Source organism: Protopterus annectens, chromosome 1.part0, assembly GCF_019279795.1.
Source record: "Protopterus annectens isolate FY-2018-M chromosome 1.part0, PAN1.0, whole genome shotgun sequence".
NCBI classification, from domain to species: domain Eukaryota; kingdom Metazoa; phylum Chordata; order Ceratodontiformes; family Protopteridae; genus Protopterus; species Protopterus annectens.
Window position 1 is genome coordinate 377,739,349 of NC_056725.1, and position 18,304 is coordinate 377,757,652.

At 41.4% G+C, this 18,304-nt stretch overlaps 1 protein-coding gene across 2 annotated transcripts in view; it reads right to left on the reverse strand.

The window, feature by feature from the left end:
• Nucleotides 1-18,304, reverse strand: part of MSH2 (mutS homolog 2) — a 1,108,457-nt gene that overhangs the window by 790,916 nt on the left and 299,237 nt on the right. The window lies entirely within an intron of this gene.

Here is an 18,304-nt window from a genome sequence, read left to right on the forward strand (position 1 = left end):
GACCAAGTTAAATCAATAAAATGAAATGCATAAGATACATTACACAATCACTGAAAGGTTAGTCATATAGAAGCTAGGAGAAGCTTAATCAACCTCCTTCACGCAAAGTTCAGAGCTGGATTTCAGCTAAACCTTTGACACAGTCTACTAAGTAAACAAAAAATTAACCTCCCACCCACTTTTCTCACTTGTTCAAAAACTTCACTGAATACAATTCTATATAGGAACAAGTATGGGTATTACTTTTTTTGCTTAATTTTCTAAATTTGATCCATTTCTTTATTTATTTATTTTTTACCCAGGCTGAATCTAGTTGTTGAGGCCAGTGTTCTATCCTGGTAAACAAACTCAGATATAATAAAACAAGAAAAAGCTATGGTATCTATGGTACAAAACATAAGGTAACCAGTGACGTGTCAGAGTCCCCAGTTTTCTTCACAATCTTCACTAACATAGCAGAGGGAATGGTTTTAAATCAGCTCTGAGGCACAGAGGAATAAATCCTTGGCCCTGACCCAGAACTGACCAGTGGCCCTGCAGCTGAAGAAAAGCTAGGAAGGGTGAGAATGAGCAGTTTACATTGCCTCACTCTTCCTGGGGGAGGGATACAAAAAGTACAGTTTTGTACCTACCATAAATGTAGATGTTCGAGGATCCACATTGCTGCAGCCCTAACCATTGGGGTAGTCCGCTGTCCAGTCGGCCCGAATACCAAAGTATATGGCTGACGTCGGTCAAGGCGCATTAGACTGATGTCAGGACGTCAGGGTACTAATGCGCATGACCGACGTCATATCCTCAGTCTTTTCTTGCCCCAGATGTCAGAAGACCCTAAAAAGACAAGGCCCAAACCAAAAAACCAAAAAACCCTGCACCAAACATATATACAATATATACAAATGTACAAGAGTATATCCTAACCCACACCACCACCCCTAAACACAGAGGGAAGGAGGGAGGGTAAATTGGACTGCAGCAATGTGGATCCTCGAACATCTACATTTATGGTAGGTACAAAACTGTACTATGTTCTTCATTCCACATTGCTGCAGTCCTAACCATTGGGTAGAATCCCAAAGCAGAGTTAAGGGAGGCTGGCAAATCATAAGGAAGCAGGAGCTGTCAACATGCCTTGCAAAATAGCTGTGGCAAAACCAGCCCTAGATTTAGAGTAGAGAGGAAGATGGTAATGCTTAGAGAAAGTATGCACTGAACTCCAAGTAGCTGCCTCCAAAATATCCTTAGTTGCCACCCCTTAGAAATGCTGTTGAAGTGGCAGTAGCCCTAGTGGAATGAGGCCTAATCCCAGCTGGAATCTCCTTGCCATGATGGGAATAACAAAATGAAATGCAAAACCCAATCCACTTAGAAATAGTTTGTTTAGACACAGGCTTGCCCTGAGAACTCAAAGCAAAAGAGACAAACAACTGCTGAGACTGCCTGAAATCCTTAGTCCTGCTTAAATAATAACGCAACTGCCTATGTACATCTAAAGTGTGCAAAATCTTTTCCCCTTATTTTGGGGATCTGCATAAAAGTAGGCAAATGAATAGTTTGGTTTAAAGCCACACTAGAAACCACCTTAGGCATAAAGGAAGGATTAGTACGTAATGATACCCTATCCTTATGGAAAATCAAAAGGGCTCTACTGCCATAAGGGCCTGCAACTCAGAAACCCTTCTTGCAGAAGTAATAGCCAACAAAAAAGCAGTCTTCCATGACAAGTATTTCAATTCAGCAGTAGCCGCAGGCTCAAAAGGTTGTAGAGTAAGTTTTTCCAACACAAAATTGAGATCCCAAGCAGGAGTAGGAGCTCTACGTGGGGTCTTATATTCTTTGCCCCTCTAAGAAACTGCTTGAACAAAGGATGCGAAAACAATGGTGGGTCACAATCATAGTGAGCTGAAATTGCTGCAGCATGAATCTTAATGGAAGAGAAGGACAAACCTTTGTCCAATAACTCAGTAAGATATTGAAGAGCCACACTCAAATTAGGCTCAGAAATCTCCAAATTCTTTGCTGCACTCCAAAATAAAAATCTCTTCCATTTTTCTGCGTACACCTTCCTTGTACTAGGTCTTCTGGCTTCCATAATCACATTTAAAACTTGTTGAGGAAGTTGAGACCTGCTGTGTTTCAGAACAGAATATGCCAGGCTGTTAGATGAAGAGAGTGAAGCTTGACATTGAGCAGGTGACCGTCCTTCTGAGATAACAGATGTGGAATCAAAGGCAAAGGCCATGGAGGCTTCCTTACCAGACTCCTTAGTAGTGGGTACCAGTGTTGCCGAGGCCAATCTGGAGCTATTAAAATCATCCTTGGCTTGTCTTGTCTGACCTTTAGGAGCACCTTTGGAAGAAGAGGCAGAGGTGGAAAGGCATACACATGAAGATTTTTCCAACTGAAAGAAAGAGCATCCACTTTCCAAGCTGTGTGATGAAACCCCTTTGTGCAAAACTTTGGCAGCTGGTGGTTTAGTGGAGAAGCGAACAAATCTATGTCTGGAGTTCCCCATGACACTGTCAATTTCTGAAATACATGAAGATCCAGTTTCCACTCGTGGGGATCCATGATTTGTCTGCTTAACACATCTGCTAAGGAGTTCTGTGCTCCCGGCAGAAACCTTGCCTGTAGAGTTAGTTGCAAGCTGAGCGCAGTTTCCCATAAAATCATTGCTTGCCTGCATAGAGGATAAGAATGTGTTCCCCTTGTTTGTTGATGTACCACATGACAGTTGTGTTGTCTGTTAGAATCAACACCTGCCCTGGAAGAAGTAACTCCTTGAAAGCCATCAATGCAAACTGGACTGCTAACATCTCCTTCATGTTGATATGTAGATGCTGAAGTCTGGCAGGCCACTTGTCTTGTATCCACTTTCCATTTAGATGAGCTCCCCAAGCAACATCTGAGGCATCTGTCGTTAGAATCTGACTTGCCTCTGGCCGGGTCACAGAGAGTCCCTTGTTTAGGTGACATTCCTGAGCCCACCACAAAAATTCCTTTTGAATGCAAGGTATTATTTGAATGACAGTGTCCAAATCCTGGCAGTGCTGTGTCCACAGATTCTTGAGATACCATTGTAGCTTCCTCATATGCAGTTTGGCATTGGGAAGTACCAGAATACAAGATGCCATGAACCCGAAGGCTTGAAGGACTGTCCTTGCAGTCAGCCCGGACTGAAGAGATAGATGATGGAAGTAACTGGAGAGATTCTTTTGTTTGTCCGGGGTTAAAAGGCCATCTGGGCTGCTGTATTCAGTCTCACACCCAGAAAGCACATGTCTTGAGAGGGTACTAGACTGGACTTTATTTCGTTCACAGAATACCCTAGGCATCTTAGCACTGCTATGACATATTCCAAATGCTGTAGAAGGTCTTCCTTTTCTTGAGCCAGAATCAGGCAGTCGTCCAAATAAGGATAGATTTGAATTCCTTTTAGCCTGAAGTAAGCTATCACTGGAGCCAGAACCTTTGTGAATACTCTGGGCGCAGTAGATAAGCCAAAGGGCAATGCAGAGAACTGATTATGAGAATTTCCAGCTCGAAAACGCAGATACTTTCTGCAACTTAGTCTTATAGGCACATGAAGGTAAGCTTCCTTGAGATCTAAAGTTACCATCCAGTGATCTTTGCCCAGCAGAGGTAAAAGCTGTTGTAACGTCAACATTTTGAACTTGGGAATGTCCAGATAAGTGTTGAGGATAGATAAATCCAAAATTGGTCTCCACGTGTTCCCCTTCTTTGGTACTAGGAACAGGCGAGAATAAAATCCTAGGCCCCTTTCTGGTACAGGGACTGGCTGAATGGCCCCTATTTGGAGTAACAGAGAAATTTGCTTGTGAGCCTCTTTCCTTTGTGGAGGAGGAACGTCTGGCATGCCTTTGAAAGGGGCAAGGTATGGAAATAAAACCTGTAACCGTGGTGAATGATATCCAAAACCCATCTGTCTTGAGTAATTAAATCCCAATTTTCTTTGAAAAGAGACAGTCTTCCTCCCAAAGGAGCTGCCAGACAAGAATGAACTGGCAGCTGAAAAGGCAGGTCATTGGGTCTGTTTACGAAAGGACTGACCCCTGCCCTCACCAGAAGTCTGAGCAGGAGAACTCCCTGTTCTAGGCCTAAAAGAACCTTGAGCTCTGCCCCTACCACGTCTAGACCTACCCCTAGACTGGGAATCATAAGCAGGATATGTCCATCCCTTAGTAGGCCAATTTCTGCTAAACTTTGGAGGCTGCACCTGCAAAAAATCTTTAACAGTCTGCATAGATTTAGCCTTGTCCTCCATTTTCTTTAAAACTGCTTCCACAGGCGAACCAAACAACACATCAGACTGTAAAGGAGCATCCAAAATCCTAGTCTTAACATGCTCAGCCAAATTCTGATCCCTCAACCAAGCGTGCCTGCGAAGAACAGAACCAGTGGCAGCCACCCTCGAGGAGGCCTGCACAGCATCAAAACCACATTGCAAAGAATGCTTACCCACTTGTTCAGACACATGAACTAAATCCAGCAACTCTTTACACTCAATACCTTCCGCCAGAGCATCCACCTTAGATTTCAATTGTGAAAGGAGATAATTTTGATATTTTAGCATGTGAAACTGACAATTCAACGCCCTCATGGCTAAAGTGGAAGAAGTATACACTTTCTTTCCCCATCTATCCAAAGCCCTTGCCTCTTTATCAGAGGGAACAGGATTTTTAACAACCGAGGCCTTAACACCCTTAGGCCCCTGAGAAACAATTTCTGGGTCTGCCCTAGGACTCTTAAAAGATACTTATGAGCTTCAGGCACCCTATAGTACCTATCAGGTTTAACAGGGCAGGAGGCAAAGAATCAGGGTTCAGGGAAGCCTCTGCAAAACATCTTCCACCACATTCAACACAGGAGGTATAGCTAAGGGCCTATGCTGGGGTAAAACAAAAATTCCTAAGCCTCTTCCTGGAATCAGAGAAATCTTGGCCTTCCCATTTAAAATGCTCCCTCATGGAATGCAGAGTCTCTGAAAATGAAAAATCCTCAGGAGGAGAAGCTGAAGGAGTGGAATCATCCACATCAGAATCAGAATAATGAGGAAACTCCTGCAAGTCTTCAGCCAAGACTCAGAAGCCTCTGAACACTGTTCAAAACTCTCAAACTCAGGCTCCACCCTAGGCCTCTTATCAGGAGGGGGCATAGAACCTCTAATCATAGTAATCAAATCCTCTGCCATTTTAAGCACATGTTTCTTAGGCACAGAACCTGTAGTGCTAGGAGAAGCCCCACTGAAGCTAAACTTGGCCTACCTCTCAAAGAAGTCTTGGAAACAGAAGGAGAGGCTCTAACTACCTTAGGAAGAGAGGGAAGAACAGTTACCTGAGAGTGCGCCTCAGCCTGGCCTACCTCCTGAGAGGGCACATCCTGTAACAGTAAAGTCTCTGCCTGAGACTCCACAGAAACTCCTGGCAAAACTTCTGGCTCCACTGAGCCTTCTAAAGAACCGACGTCCGGGACTGCCGGTTCTTCAACCCTAGGCTTTGCTGCTTTGTCCTTGCGCTTTTTGGACGAAGCGGGCGTCGGAGCATCCGACGGCATTTTATAATTACAACGCTTCCCAAACACTAACCTGGCACAGTCTAACCTTCTCTTAATAGTGCGTTTGTTAAATCTAGCACAAGAGCGGCAACCAACAACGTTGTGCTCAGGCCCTAAACAAGGTATACACAAAGTATGGTAATCCCTATGAGGTATCTGTTTCCCACAAGAAATACAGTTATTCACTTTTTCTGACATCCGGTTAAATACTGAGGCAAGAAAAAACCAAAATGATTCCCTTCGGGGTACTTAGCCAACTTTGATTCGGTCTGAAACTCCGACTTCAGAAAATTTCAGAACGCCAACCTGCACTCGCAAAACTGCTTCTGCATCGGACCATGCGGCAAAAAAGACTAAGGATATGACGTCGGTCATGCGCATTAGTACCCTGACGTCCTGACATCAGTCTAATGCGCCTTGACCGACGTCAGCCATATACTTTGGTATTCGGGCCGACTGGACAGCGGACTACCCCAATGGTTAGGACTGCAGCAATGTGGAATGAAGAACATTGGCTCAATGCAATGGCAAGACCATAATGGAATGAGATGGACAGAGAAAGTAATACACGGCTTGCAGGATAAAGGTCAAGGACGTCTATCTGACTTTGCCAAACCACGACTATGTATTGGCCCTTCAGGGAAAGCGTGTGGGAATGTGTATATTCACAGGGTAAAGGACACCATGCATTCATGTCTACATGTGTACAGGACAGCTGAGAGGTGTGCAAAAAGGAAAAAAAGGAGCATTTCTTACAGCAGCCATCCTGCAACCAGCTCTCCCACCAGTGATGAAGGGCAGACAGACAGCTGCAGGTGAACTGCAGACAAATGGAAGAAATGAAGACTAGAAGAAAGAACGGTCTCAAGCAAAGTATAGAAACTGTGTTCAATGGAGCCCACAGCAAAATTAAAAACATCAAACAAAGGAGTTAAACAATAAGACCTGAGGAGATTAGTGTCTGTATTGCAGATCAGAAAAAGAGACTGGCTATGACATGGGACTGTGACGATACATACCTCAGACACAAAAGTATTGAAGACAAAGAGGTGGAGGGGTTCCAATTACTACAAGCCAGAAGAGAGGGCACATGATATGGAACTGTGAAATGGCTATACTAAAACAGGGAGTATAAAGAAGGAAGGCAAGCACCCAAAAGACTATGTGTACCAATTTTCCTCAACTATACAACCTTTTCCACCTTGATGACTGATAACCCAACAAATTATCTTCCAGAGTGTGTGGCATAAAAAAAGAATCAACAGAGGCATTCAGGAAAGCTTGGGAATAACGGGAAAGAGGGGAAGAGAAAAAAAAAAGTTTAGTATTAAATATATTTAAGGGCAGATTAAATCAACTGATTATCCTTTTTGACCATCAGATAAATGCAATGAAAAACAGAGATCAGGCAAAATCCCTAAAATAGAAGAAAGGGTCCTGTCCTGATTGTAATTACGAGTGGTAAATTGAAACTAGCTGAAAGTTCTGAACTACCTCACACCAACTACTTTAAGTGACTTGCTCACAGTCGCAGAGTAAGTAATTTACGGCCGGGAAAAAAAAAAAATCAAATCCTGGACTACAGGAAACAGCTTATTAGTTTTCACTAATGGGAGAAGGGGGATCTGGACACATGTCTGCTGGACGATAATTAGTATTGTGTGCATACTCTTGCTTGCTATAAAGTACACTCTGACTTGGCACTCCTTTGTGCAGAGTTGCACAAAGCTGCATATTACTGCATCTGATTTTGATTTTACTGAATGAGACTTTCTGAACACAGCTATTTATACCAGGCAACAGCTGTGATGCATACATTAGTGTGCTAGTCTACTAAATAAAATAGCCAGTTGGTACATTTACATATTACCCTTTTCAAGGGACCCAATTTCTTAAAATACTTTTTCTTTTCTACTGTCCTCCGTTAACTATATGGTTTTGCTGTTCTACCTATTGTGTCTTTAGTTGCTGCACTGCTTTTATTAATCTGTCTTTAGTTACTGTACTGTTCTGTTCATCCACCTACTATCATCATCATCCCAATTTTTACAAGGGGTCAGGGTGTCATGGCAACTACCCCTGTGTCTCTAGATTCAGAGATACTCTTCTAGTTTTTCTGACCGTCACACCCAACTGCTGAAAGTCTTCTCCATGGCACAGTTCCATCGGGTGTATATTATGTTATCAAAAAAAGTGTTAATTGAACACGTTATCGTCAACCACTATACAGCGAAAACACGAATCTCCAAACAGCCACTTCAGATAATTTTTTTCCCAGGGGGAAAAAACACTTGGCTGTTGTCAGGGATTTACCCTTTTCCCCACTGTAGTGCGATCTTGGAGTTGGTTCTTTAGTTGGGTGGGTAAGGGGGTGAAACCCCCCCACACTTTGTAGGGTTTGAAAGTTTGTTTTCTTTTTGTTTGGCCAAGTGATTTTTTTTTCCCCTGGGAAAAAATGTGATGAAGTGGCCATTCAGAGATTAGCGTTTTCACTGTATATTGGTCGATGAAAATGTGTTTGATGAACACATTTTTCGGTAAAATAATATAGACCCAGTTCCATCACATGGGGTAACTGCACCTGCATCATACAGCCTTATCTTTAACAAAGTACACTGTTATAAAATTTGTGGAACTCATGCCTGTACCATACAGTCATATCTCAGGCAAATGGCACAGTTCTGTTATTTATCACCCATGCCTGAGTGAGATGTACTTAATATATTACATGGCCCTTGCAGCTGCTCTGTCAAAGTACCATTTCTGTTTTTGTTTACCATATTAGACTATAAATTTATTGTACTGTCATGTACTAATCATTTTTTTATCTTACTGGAGCTGAGCTACTGAGGCAACAGATCATGCCCTGCTCAGATGTAATTTGATACTGCATGGAGCTTATGAAATATGCTACATCATATTCTCCAGCCTGCCTTTACTACCCTGTTGAACTGCACACACACAGACAGACAGACACACAGACACACACACACACACACACAGACAGACAGACACACACACACAGACAGACAGACACACAGACACACAGACAGACAGACAGACACACAGACACACACAGACAGACACACAGACACAGACAGACAGACACACACACAGGCAGACACACACACACACAGAGACACACACACACACAGACACACACACACACACACACACACACACACACAGACACACACACACACACAGACACACACACACACACACAGACACACACACAGACACACACACAGACACACACACACACACAGACACACACACACACAGACACAGACACACACACACACAGACACACACAGACACAGACACACACACAGACACACACAGACACACACACACAGACACACACAGACACACACAGACACACACAGACACACACACACAGACACACACACAGACACACACACAGACACACACACAGACACACAGACACACACACAGACACACACACACAGACACACACACACACACAGACACACACACACAGACACACACACACAGACACACACACACAGACACACACACACACAGACACACACACACACACAGACACACACACACAGACACACACACACACACACACACAGACACACACACAGACACACACACACACAGACACACAGACACACACAGACACACAGAGACCCAGACACAGACACACAGACACACACAGACAGACACACACACAGACACACAGACACACACAGACACACACACACACAGACACACACAGACACACACACACACACAGACACACACACACAGACACACACAGACACACACAGACAGACACACACAGACAGACACACACACACACACAGACACACACACACAGACAGACACACACACACAGACAGACACACACAGACAGACAGACACACACAGACACAGAACATATCCCCCATCCTGCCTTTTCTCCCTTGCACAGCCTCACTCAAATAACGCAATTAGGCTCTCCATAAGGAGTAGAATGCTAATGCAGGATAGAGAAAAAGCATGGAAAGACTGGCAAAAATATAAAACACCTCAATATCCTGAAAACTTCAGAATGCTTCGCAATCGTACTAAAAAGAAAATTAATGAAGACAAAAGCTATTAACTATAACAACTTTCAGAATACTAAACACAACCCTAAACATTTTGGATATCCATTAAATAAATCTTGCATTCCAGCCAAAAATTCAACCCAAACCCCTCTCATGATAACTCACCACTCGAAACTGCAGTACAGTTAAACTCCTATGTTATAGGTAGTACAGCATTTCTAACCAAGAATTCCTCAGCATTTAATCTCAACCCTGCCTGACAGCCACATATCACCACATTCATTTTCACCTTCAAACTTGTGACCACATCCTATATAAAACTACTCATAAACAAACAGTGTTCTTCAGCAGATGGCTTTCCAAGCAAGTACCTAAAAATAGCAGCCAACAGCATTACCTATCCTGTCTTAAGCCTTACAAATAGGTCAATCCAGGAATCCCACGTTCCTTGTCTCTGGAAAAAGTCAAATTATCCCTCCGTACAAAGGAGGAAATTCAGACATTAATAACTTTAGACCTACAGCAATCTTATCTTGCCTCACCAAAATACTTGAAAGAATGTATTCAAAAACAATTGGCAGACTATCTCCTACAGTAACCCCTACACAACATGGCTTCCATCCTTCCCATACATAGTATTAGCACTGCCCTTCTAACCTATATCGATATTGTCAATAAAGCTACAGATAAAGGAAAACTAGTTTCTTCCTTATTTCTAGAGTGCTCTAAAGTCTTCGACACAGTTTGTCACAGCAAATGTCTACTTCAAATGTCCTCACTAGGTCTCTCGACCCACCCTTCTGTGGTTCAAAAGCTACCTGTCCAATAGGTAGTCAGTAAAATGGCACTCTGTGCTCTCTTCTTACCTCCCGGTCACCACTGATGTACCATAGGGCTCAGTCCTTGGTCTTCTCCTAACATTTTCACCAACACCCTCTGGACGATAGTTAGTATTGTGTGCATACTCTTGCTTGCTATAACTTCGAGTACACTTAGACTTGGCGCTCCTTTGTGCAGAGTTGCACAAAACTGCATATTACTGCATTTGACTTTGACTTTATTGAATGAGACTTTCTGAACACAGCTATTTATACCAGGGAAAAGCTGTGATGCATACATTAGTGTGCTAGTCCACTAAATAAAATAGTCACTCTCATTTGCACATTTGACAACATGGTAAACCTCCAAAAAATAATCAGGACGCTTTAACAGCCACTGAAACATGGCTTTATAACTCACAACTCATGCTCAACACAAAAGACCAAACTAGGACTTTTTCCCCAAATCTCTCTCATGAAAAAAAACAAAGTTTATAAAGTTCTCTCTCTTGATATTATAACCATAGCAAATTATTAGGGGTGATAGTGGATGATAATCTTGCATCCGACCAGCATATACATAACTGCATAAGAAAAACATCAAAAACTAGGGATGCTTTACAGAGCCAAAAGAACTCTCACCAACACAACTAAGAATACACTTGCACTACTTATCTCCTCCCCACACTTCTTTATGGCATTTCAATTCTCACTAACCTCCAGGCTTCACAAAAATCAACACTTGAACAATGCTATAACAAAGTTGCTAAATTTGCAGTAAACACCCTTTTAGAACCCACCACTGTATAGCACCAAAAAGATTAAATGAGAACTGCCTCATCAGTTAAGACATACACAGCTTCTTCTCTATAAAATTATCCAGCATCCATCTGCCTGTCCAGCACTATGTTCCCAGTCAGTCATTGCAATCCGGTGACTAAAAACTCCCGTCTACAAACCTAGCAAATCTGCTGGGCATTATATGTACTTGTACAAGGTTGCTAAGGCCTGGAACTCCTTAACTGTATCCATCAAGTCATTATCCTCCCTCCCATCATTCAAAAGCACTCTGAAAGACCTCTTAGCTAAAACCAGTCTGTGTCCATGCTCAAAACCAGGATAAACTATATCCTTAAATGTGAACACGTACCTATTCATTCCTTATACCCTCCTTACTCTCTCTTCCTCACTTACTTATATCAAATTTCTTCCCTGACTTTCTCTCCAAATATAACATAAGCCTGTTTTTCCCTCATTTCATTATTGAAATTCCTGTTTGTATTAGACTAACAACTTTAATTTCTCTACAAATTGTCTAAAATTCCTCTAAAAAATTAATGATTGTCATATACTTGTATCGATTAGGCAATGTAAAAACATTGGTTAAGAATTTGTTATAATTATTTAAACTGCAGATTATTTTGCTTTATTTTTGAAGAATGTAAAATTATTGTCCTTAAAATGTTTTGTAATAATTTGGAGCTTTTCTCCCCATGCCTCTACTGAAAATAGGATACTACCTCGTCAGACTTTCCCAGTAATCAAATGTCAATAAATAAATTCTACTAAATGTTGTCCTTTAGCCTGCCTTTACCAACATGTTGAGCTTCCCTTATATACTCTACTGTGTTGTCAGCACATCAGATTCTTGCCACCATGAGACCACAGTCCGTGGTCACTTCATGTGTGGCCAGCCTAATAGCACCAAGTGCCTTGAGGTAGTGCAGCAACCACCTAATGCTCACTGACAACCACTTAGTTACCAGACACAATCCATTTGCTAGAGATGTAAGTACTTAAACTGTAGACTGCAATCATACCTGCCACAGTTTTAAGTACACACCACATCAACCAAGCACAAAGCTCTCAAACGATGAGGCAATGAAAAAAATCCCTTCCTAAGCCTCCTAGGCAATATACCAGTACACCTAAATCCCAGCATCATACTCTCACTTTATCTGTTATACACACATCAACATCCACGGCCTCCTTCCCAAACAAGGGTTGCCAGAGTTGCACACCTAAGCCCTTAAAGCTAACAGAACACACTGCCATACATGACAACTTTATAGTCACAGTCAGACACACAGATGTACCACTCACCAGGCTGAGCAACAATATTCTGATGGGTAGCTGCTTTGTCATGTGCAAATTTGTAATGTCACTAGAGTCCTTGGATTGTTTTACTCTAGGTATGCATATGACAGTTAATATCCACGTGGAAGCAATCAGTCGGACAATTCTCGCTGGGAGAGATGGAGAGACTTGGCCAAACTCACTGTATGTGACAAAGTGGGAAGCAGCTAGTCTAGCAGCATTTTGCAATCACCATAAACTATGCTAAAACATGAAGAAAAAATAAAGCACCAAGAATAGACTCCGTATGTTGTGTCATTCAAACGGGGACTTAACATGTTATCAGTTTGAAGGGAGGTGGTCGATGGCCCTACTACTTTCACCTCAAGGCTTCCTTATACTAAAAAAAAAAAAACACTTCCTGCTCCTGCAGCCCATCACTTTTAGACCTTCTAAATGAACAAATCCTTTTCAGGACTGCATAAATTTTGCCCTGTTCAACATCAGAACTCTGAACAAGAAACTGACTAACTCTGAGGAATTCCTGACCCTCAAAGCATAGCCATAGCTACACAGTTACTGAAATTTAGGTCCAAGGTAGTGATAATACTCCTCCTATACTTGGACTCAGCAGCTATTATTTGTTCAGTCACTCTGATGATGCAGAAGGCATACCTGGAGAGGGCATATTAGTACTTACCTGCAATCCCACAACTACGCAGTAAATGCAGTAAGATAATGACTGTGAGCTCCTAGATATCTTAGTAGCAAGTCCACTTATTACATCACTGTGAACTGCATATGACCTATGTTCCCCATTGGCCATGACACCTACCCTCAACAAACTAGAGTCCCTCATTTTTGAACCAAGCACTTATTATCCTGAAGAATTTAACCAGCCATCCACAAGTTGGTGAACATAACCAAAAAAAATATATGCACAGTCGTTCTTTAATTTTATTAGCAGCTGTCTGAATTAATTGATATTCTTTCCTGCCAGAGGATCCAGTCTTTTTGACCTGCTTCTCACTAACATACAGGTAAGCACTAGTCTGTTCTACACCTAAAGCTTTCTCCATAATTAAATCTGACCACCATACGTCCTTAAAAAGCCAACCTAAGACATCATCTCTCTCTACTCTATTCCGGGATTACTCAAAGGAAAAATTAACACTCTCAGACAATTTAAAACAATTTAAAAGCCCTCCATGGATATCTCATAACAAAAGCAGTCACATATACAACAAACATTTATACTCACATTAGCTCTTATATCAAAAGCTCTTGTCACAGTCCCATACAAATATGATAGCAAACTTAAGAACAAGCCCTTGTGATGGAACTCCAGTAAAAATAGACTAACAGAAGGGGGGAAATCCATAAACTTAAATTCCCCGCATTTTATGAGTGAGCTCAAAAAGGTCTGAAAACAACTACGGTATAAGGTCGTATCTTGTACAGCCAGTTATAAGCTGAATATCAACAACTCTTCCAAAAACAATAAGGTATTTTTTGACTAGGTTAAGTATCTTGTAACTAACACCCAGCAATGAATGGACCTTTTCTCACCTGCCACCATCAAGTCCAACACAGAGGGCACTGACATTTTCTGACAAATTCAGTCCTGATCTACCCCTATTCTTTTCTCCTTGCTTCACCCCCTTATCAATCAGTCCCTGCCTCCCCCTGAAATTACTACTGAGAAGTCCCTAAATGCCCTCTCCATAATCAACACTAACTATAAGCTTCCAAATAGCATAGCTAGCGGTCTCTTAGTCAGTTTCAAACAGCCTTGCATTTTCTCTTTTAAACCCATTCAGCCTTATCCTCTCCATTATGCAAGTGTCTGAGGCTATAATGATATCCCAAACAAAAGTGACCTACTACAATATTCCTAGGAACTATAGATAAATTAGTCTCAACAAACATTGTTTGTAAGGTGATAGAATGCATTATCGTAGAACATTTAAATAAAGATATAAGCAGCCTACAGTCCCATAACCCAATTTAATTTAGATTCACAAAAGGTAGATGCCTACTAAATCTGGTGGACTTGTTTGAGAATGTGTAACTGATGCACTAGATAATGGACAGCTGGTACACACCGTTTAGGTGGATATGGCCAAGGCCTTTGACATTATTCTACAGTCTGGTACTATTGATAAATTCATTTGCTTAACTATTAAACCCTACACAATGCACCAGAGAGCCAACTGGCTCCTAGACTAAACTTAATACAGTCAGGGTTGGTGACACACTCTCCTCTTAAAGGCTAGGTGCCAGTGGTATTCCAAAAGATTCCATACTGGGTCCACATCTCTTGGGTATATTATTTGCTGATGATGCCGAAACTGACATCAAAATTCACTGACCTACAAAGTTTGCTGACGATAGCATACTTGGTACAGTCATTAACATTCCAGCAGACAAACATATCCTACAATTTTGACTAATCCATACCAATTCCTGTTGTCAAGTTCACGGACTCAAGTTAAATGCAAAAAATGTAGTACAATACTCTTTGTGAAGCAAGAACACTGGAACACTACTGTGCCCATCACGCAGATGAAAGTCCCCTCAAAACTGAAGCCACCCTTAGAGATCTAGGCACATTCATGAACAAACTCTTTGACCACCATATACCAGACTCTTAGGAAATCCTTCTGCTTAGCCAAGCTAACTATTAAAGCTATATTCTACAGATCCAAGGAGGTTAACTGTCTCCCCACTACTCCTCCTTATTCTGACTCAGCACAATATTAAACACCCCTTCAGCATGTACCTGCCCCAATATCTTAAACAAGAAATCATAATTATTCCTGACAAAGTATACATCAGGTATGAGTTATTTAAGCTTCAGAGAGCACACAAAAGCTGCATCACTGTACTCCGCCTACCACATATCCCTTCATGGTGACCTCAGCTTGGCCAATAAGGCAAAGGACCCAATCCTACTAGACTTTTTACATATTAAAAAAAATGGTATTATGCATGCTAAGAGACTGTCAAAACATTAAAAGAACCGGTTGCTGAGACAGATATCTCTCCCAAAGTATCCCCCAAACTATGGAATAAGCTCCCATTGCATGTCAAATAAAGTAGTTTCCTAACTATTGTTAAAGCCAACATTGACAAGGAGATGGAAAGTCATAAATTCACCCAGAACAGTCCTCATAGTCCCTTACAGACGGAGAAGAAAGCAGTGGGAACTGCAGTGACTGAGTGTTACCAAGTATAAACCAATGAGCCCATTACATAGAGTAGAGAAAAAAATACGTCAAAGAGTGAGCTTCAGAACAGTTTACAGGAAGGCAATTATAAAGGCTAGCATTTTAGAATCAAAGATAGAGTGGACTTAAATATTTTTAAGAGAAATGCAAAACAGGAAACCTGGCACAAAAAATATATATATATATATATATATATATATATATATATATATATATATATATATTTATTTATCTTGCAGATAAAACAGTACAATAACTGAATAATTTTATGAAAAATTAGTGTTTACAACAGAAGAAACAAATGTCTTGGAAATAACAGGTTTCAAGAATATATAAAAACAACCATAGAACTAAGTAAATATGAAAAGCCTACAGTAACGAATGGAGAGGCACTTGCAAATAACTGGTTACAGTCAAAATCGTATCCAACAGTTGGAATATAGTCATATAATCAGTTGATATGCACCAAAATAACATTTGAAAATTTTCAGAACATGCTTACACTACAATGACATGGTCACCCTTAGATGTATTTACCCCCCCCCCCCCATTTGTAAACCTAAACCAGGGAGGTGAGTTGGTGCAGAGACTCTTAAGTCATGACCTAGGCTCAGAACAGCAAATACAATACATATACAGACTTTACACAAATGACATGAGCTAACTGTACAACAGTGAGAATTCAGAGACAAAGAAGTTATATAAATGCACACTGTACAAGTAGTGAAGCAAGTTGCAGAATAACTAGATGAATTAACATCTTAAACATTTGAGGCCAATGTCATGAAGGCAAATAGACTGGGCTTCACTTTGTAGGGGATCTTTAAGGTTAGTTTTAAAGGTGGACAGTCGTCGTTGTTGTTTAGTGACTTCCCTTAGAAAATGATTCCATGTTCCTGGTCCTACACTAGGAAAGACTCCTTCTCCAATAACCAAGATGAAGGGTGGTCTGGCTAGGAAATATCTCTTGGAGAACAGCTTTGTTTTCTAATTCAGAGCTTATTCCCCAAAAAGGGAAGAAACCATATTTGAAAATTTTGAAAACTAGAGCACCTAAAAGCAGTGAAGCCCTAGCAGACACAAGGAGGCATTTCGGACCCTATTACTTTACAAGATTTTTAGGACTGACTAACAAGTCAAATTTGCTCATCTTATTTTTTATTATTTGAAGTATTTGAGTGTTATAAACTGAGTGAAGACAGAAGTGGCACTTTTAGCATTAGTATATTTCCTATAAGGATCTCAACAGTCTGAGATAAGAGATGATATTCTATAACACAGTTACAATCAGGAATAAGAAATAGGAATTATACTACAGAAGATCCCACATTTTTATTTTATTTATTTACACTGCTTTACCAGATTAGGCCCACTAGATCAGTGGCTTTGTTTCAGAGAAGACCACAGGTGGTTTTCACAGCAAATGCCACCTACAGGAAATCAGGCCAGAGGGGACCATTGAGCTTTAGAGCTGCTAGGTGGTACCAAAGGGCAGCTACTGCAGAAAGGAAGAGTTCCAAAATGTAGGACAGAAGGCAGAATGCCAACAGTGAAATGGAGCAAGAAACTAATCAAAGTGCTGTGACTGCAGATCATCAGGAAGTTGTAGTGCCAACACTGCAAGGAGGTGAAGATACACAGCTTGTGGTGGGCTTAATGAGTCAAGATGATTCAGAAACCAGTAACTTCATCTAATCCAGAAACAGATTTGCTGTATCCAGGACTGTAAGTTTCTGAGCCCCCCAAGCCTTTTTGTGTCAGATGGGAGCCTTCTAGCTTATCAGTGGGAGTGGTAAGCACTAGGTAGCCTATCTACCACAAGAGGAGTGATTTTTGGCCCAGAAATTGTAGTTTATTGGCTGTTTGGGCAGTTTTTCCATCTCTTTCAACTTTCTGATTTAAAAGCCCGCGTTTGCTCACATTTCCCACCTTTCCTGCAACCAGTCTAGTCCAGATACAGATTTGTTATATCCAGGACTGTTTGCAAACTTCTGAGCGGTTGCAAAGTCTGCTCTTCAATTTTTTCCCTTAGATCTGCTAGTTCTCTCCTCTCCTGGACTTTTACTACCTTATTAGTCTAGCTCTTTACCAGACTTCTTGTAGCAATTATTATAGCACACAAAAGTGCTACCAGCACTAAACATTCTACAAGGAAACGGCTCCAGTACTTATTATTAATGCCCACCCCTCCAGGCATGTCTAAATGTCAGTTCCCTTTGCTTTCTCCTATCAACCTGGTGAACTTGGACATCCTGAGGCAATGTAACAACTGCCTCATGTACACTGACAACCCTCTCCTCTCACCTCCAAACAGTAAGACTTGTGAGAGATACACTTGTATATCCAAATTGGAAGCCATGCACACTCCAGCCAAGACCAAAATAGCTGGTCAAGAGGAGACTGTCAACACTTGCACCACACCACATGGAACACACAGCCCTCCAGAACACACACCACCAGCACTGCCTTCACATAAAAACACAGACCACACACCCACCTTCACGGAGGGTCTTAATAAACATCTACCCAAACAGCAGAGATC